A 4,850-nucleotide genomic window follows, 5' to 3' on the forward strand; every position below is an offset into this window, starting at 1 on the left:
TCACTCCCAAGACATTTTCTGGCTTCTCCAAATCTTTCTTACAAATGTTCCCTTTGTACAAAATAAGAGCAAGCTGAAATATTCTTTGAACTCAGAAGTCTCTAGTTTTGCATGACTGCAATTCTTCAAGAATTAAATAATATTAATAATAATAATAAACCAAAAAATTTCTTTGAGGAATGATTCAGAGGCATTCAAGTAAATCCCCTCGAGATGGGTTGTCTCTATGGGCTTGATACCTTGGCTGTGCTCTAAACATTTTACATTCTGGGGAAAGGTCTGAAATGTTAACGCCTTGGGACCCTGCCACAGTTTACAGAAAGTACCTTTACCTTCAAAAGCTTCTGTGTTAATCAAAGGTGATTAAAACCAGGTCCTCGCCCAGGGCGTTCTTTCACAGTTTGGAACAAGTAAGGAAAAGCAGAGAGGATTATTTGGCCAGCTCGGCAGAGATTTGCTCCTTTCTATAAAAATATACATGCTGACAAAACAACAGCTGTAGATTTACAATTTGTCTGATTTGATCACCTTTCAGTACAGGAAAACCTGGCTTGTATATTCCATTAGCGGGACTGCTGTGGGAATTGAACACGGAAGATGAGACCCAGCCTGGGACCTGGGGCCAGAGATCAAGTTCAGATGTCACCTTGAACATTATCTTCAAGATCCAGCTTGATCATTCCAGCTTGGATGTGCCAGCGTCCCAGGCAGAAGTGACCCCCTAATCTCTGTGCTCCCACAACCTACTGGTCTGCTGTTTTCAGAACATCCTGGAGTCTGTTGTGATAAATGTATCTGTCCACCCAACCCAATAAACTGTGAGTTCCTTATATCTTCCATGGGAGTTCATTAAGCTTTCCTGAGTGACTAAGGGCTTCACCCTAGAAAACGAAGATAACTTCTCTTAAAGAAGCATGAAATGAGAAATATTGTCATCTTCATTTCTATCCAGAGACAGCAGTGCTCATCGAGGCTACTGACAAGGTGATTCGTCGGAAGACAACAAGGAACCTGTTTGCAAGGGTGAGAGTTCAATTGAAGAAATCACAACTCATGAAGATGAAAGAATCACAGAAGCCAGAGATGTTAGAAGATTCCCAGGCTGGTACCTGCCCTCCAGTAGCATCCATTTTTTCTCCTGGAGAGGCCTTATGAAGGATATTTTCAACATTAGAAATCAAAAACTTGCATATTGAAGTAAAATTCTATTTACTATCTATAAAACTCACAGCAATGTGTTAGAATAACAAGCAAATTTGATAAGACCAAGTTCTGACAATTAACTATCATATACTACTTTGGAGGGAAGTATGATCATTGAATCTTCATTTTGAAAATCGAAAAAAACTCAACTCCAATGTGGTAACAAATAAGTGGTGACATTTAAGTGGCTCAACATAACAAAGGGCGATTTCTTACTCAGAGCCAGATGTAGATGGTGCATCTCCAGGCAGCCTTCCCCACGCAGTGACTCTCAGGCCTAGGCTGCTTCAAACTGGGGTTTGCCATCCACCTTCACTGATAAAGAAAAAGACAAACCACACTAGAGGGCTATGCCAGCCACAGATCTTCACTTCTGCCCATATCCTTTGTCCAGAACTCAGGCTTTGATCCCCATCAAACAGCAAAGGAGATTTGGACACAGATTCTCCAGGTCATCAGCGGGAGGAGATGGTGTGGAGAATCTACGACATGACTCTGTCCCAGATGGCCAAGTGGCAGCTCTCAGGGTTGGATGAGGAGCATCACGCAGCCATGAAAAGCAACTCTCCAACAGTGTTAATGAGATCAAAGCATAAGATATCAAGCAAAACAGGAAGTCATGACATAAACATAGATGTTTCCTCATCCTAATCGCATGCACACATGTGTGTACATGTGTGTACACACTTGACACCACCATGTTAACTAGGCTAGTTCCATGCAGAAGTGATTTTTTTCTTCACTCTTTTTCGACTTTACCCCACCTTCTCTTTAATAATTACACACGATTCTCACAATAAAAAAAAATGAAAATTAAAGCAGCAATGAGTATGCTACATATGATGCAACTAAAATAATAATAGAGTGGTTATGAGTCAACTAGATCTGTAAATATATGTATGCGAAGTCACAGGCCAGCACTGGGGGACTTTCCAAGCACCCCTCAAGTTCCCTGAAAATTACTGCTAAAGTGAATTATCACTGATGAGGATGTGTACATTGCTGGAGCAGAATACACTGATATCCTGGACAAAGGGTCAGATTGGAGTTGGAAGAGATGGGCTATTAGTCACACTTGCACTCGTATCATGTCTCCTGGGAGACAAATCTTCACCTCGGAAAGCCAGAGTGTTTCCTCTAGGGCTGCAAATAAACAAAACAGTGTTTCTAAATCATATTTTAAGGTATTCAGTATATAAAAGCATTCCATAATTTAGGAACAAGTTAGATGAAATCAAGGCCAATTCAAGCTCCAAGAAACAGAATTAGTTGGCCAAGAAACACTTTTTCTAGGAACATCCTATAGAACAAGAGCTCTGACAAACACAGAAAATGGAAAATGCTAATTTACTGAGATACTAAGATAAAAGGTATATGTGACTATAATATATTAGCTCTTGTAAGGGTTTGTTATTTTTTCATTGTTAATTCCCTACTTTTTCCACTTGTGGAACAAAAGGTCACATAGCAAGGTCTCAGCTGAGCCTGTGCTATGTTCCTTCCCCAATTCAGCCTTGGCACATTTGGAGGATTACAGAGATCGACTGTCAGGAACTGTCTGCAGAAAGACCAAGGAGCCTCCAGGGATGAGTCTCGTTCCTAGGGAAATAAAATGGAAACAAGCTTGGAGTGATTCAGGACTGAGACTTGCATGCAATATGGTTAGGTCCCTACTGAACGGGATGAGGCTGTGTGAGCACAAGGCAGGGGCAATGCTGATTCCAGCTGTCCAGCACAACAGGACACAGCACAGAAATCGGAAGAGACATGTAAGCTCAGCAGAGGTGCTAGCAGCAGTTGAGAAAATTCATGAGTTATTCCCTGGGTCTCCCGAGCTGTGGAGGAGACTAAAGCTTCTGCAAATGGGAAGGGGCAGAAAATTGTCATCACCCCAACCCCTCCTGTTGGTGTGGTCCCAGAAACACAAGTGAGAGTCAGAGCTTTCAACAGTTAAGTTGTGTGTAAGGACATATGGAAGTGCCTGATACAGCACCTGGAATACAAGATCTGCAAAACCAAATGATTACAGGGGCCAGGCAGGCAATATGGAAATGTAAAGAGTGATGCAGGTGGATATTACAAGGGGGCTGGGAACTGTAACAAAATGGAGGATAATTGCCCCATTCTACAAGAGAGCACTGTGTATGCATCTCTTAACAAATTTGTGCTATGCACAAATTGGACACACTGATGTCAGATCTTCCAACTATTCAAGAAAAGCAAGAAATCTGTTTTTGTTTTTTTTTAAATAACATGTATCTATGGCCAGTAGTATTCTGAGTTTTACCAGTTTCTACAGTAAGTTTCCATTCATTCAAACAAACCCTCAGTCTTCTTTCCTCTCCTCTCAAACATTCAGCATAATTTATCCTCATCTGTGTTTCCAGAATACCTCCAGCATCTGACCCCCTTGGCATTTCTCCACCCAGATCTAGAAGACACCACCTCTCACTGGGGTCACTGCAGTACCTCCCTAGTTGGCCTCACTGCTCCTGCCCTCCTAGATCCTCCACTCCATGCAGCAGCCAGAGCAAACTTGTTAAAACAAAAGCCCAGCCATTCAAGAGCCCTTCAATGTCTCCTCATTAGATACAGTAAAAGGCAAGGTCTTCCCAGTCCTGCATGAGGGTGACATACTCAGCCTGCCTGCTTGAGCCCCAAGCCCCCACCTCATCTCTTCTCTCTGGCTCCCAACCACCATGCTCCTTCCTTATTCACCTTGCTGCACCACAATGGTCTCCTTGCTGATGTCCCAGGAAGGCTCTCAGTTCAGGGAGCTGGTGCTTGTCCTTCCCCTGCCAGAGATGCTCTTTGCGCAGATACCCACAGGACCTTCTCCCTCGCCTCTTTCAGCTCTTCTCTCAAATGCCATCTCCTGGAGGGCTTCTCTGAGCAACCTCTTCACAACTGCAGCCTTCCTTCCATCCACCCAGCCTTCTCATCTCCTTTTCCGGATTTATTTTTCTCCATAACAGTCCTTCATACCTGATATACTTTACATTTTCCTCATTACTTTCTTTGTTTTATTTCTCTTGAAATGAGAATGCAAAATTTCATGAGGAAAGGAATTTGGTCTGTGGGGTTCACTGCTGTGTTATAGATAAATAAAGGCATACATGATAAAATATATAAATACACGAATATGTATATACCTGTATATATTTCATATAAATACATATATGTAAATAGAGTGGTAATATATTTGTGGAAGGAAGGAGGTTGGAGAAAAATGAGTAAATATTCAAAAAAGATGTGCTCAATCATTGAGAACATATAAAGTGGCTCCAAGGATAAAGTTCTGGTCATTGACAAAGCACAGTGTGAGAATGAACTCAGAGGACAAATCACACAGAAGGACAATGACATATTTTATGGCATGAAACTCTCTTGTTGACATCCCTCCATGTGAGTTTCCCCTTCTGTGATCACCCAGCTCACACCACAAAGGCAGGAATCTCCCAAGTAGAGGAAAGAGCTCTGGGCTGGGATAGGCTATGCCATGGCAGCCACAGCCAGGCTTAGGTGTCCCTAGTGGGAAATAAGAGAGACGGCCTCTCTCAATTCCCTTTGAGCTCAGATACCATAAACCATCAAGATTCTGTAAATCTTTAGGAACAGAATTTTATAGGCACAAGTTCAGTGTTTCT

The 4,850-nt window shown here is 42.2% G+C and overlaps 1 long non-coding RNA gene across 1 annotated transcript; it reads right to left on the reverse strand.

Moving 5' to 3' along the window:
• Nucleotides 1-443: 443 nt before the first annotated feature.
• LOC129145021 (uncharacterized) lies at nucleotides 444-2,688 on the reverse strand. The gene is made up of 3 exons (XR_008549996.1): nucleotides 2,640-2,688; nucleotides 1,420-1,518; nucleotides 444-1,148 (listed from the first exon to the last, which is right to left on the reverse strand). It is a non-coding gene; the product is annotated as an uncharacterized LOC129145021 (long non-coding RNA).
• Between the last annotated feature and the right edge of the window lie 2,162 nt (nucleotides 2,689-4,850).

This window comes from Talpa occidentalis, unplaced genomic scaffold (assembly GCF_014898055.3).
Source record: "Talpa occidentalis isolate TD23 unplaced genomic scaffold, MPIMG_talOcc4v2.1 talOcc4.8, whole genome shotgun sequence".
Lineage (NCBI taxonomy): Eukaryota > Metazoa > Chordata > Mammalia > Eulipotyphla > Talpidae > Talpa > Talpa occidentalis.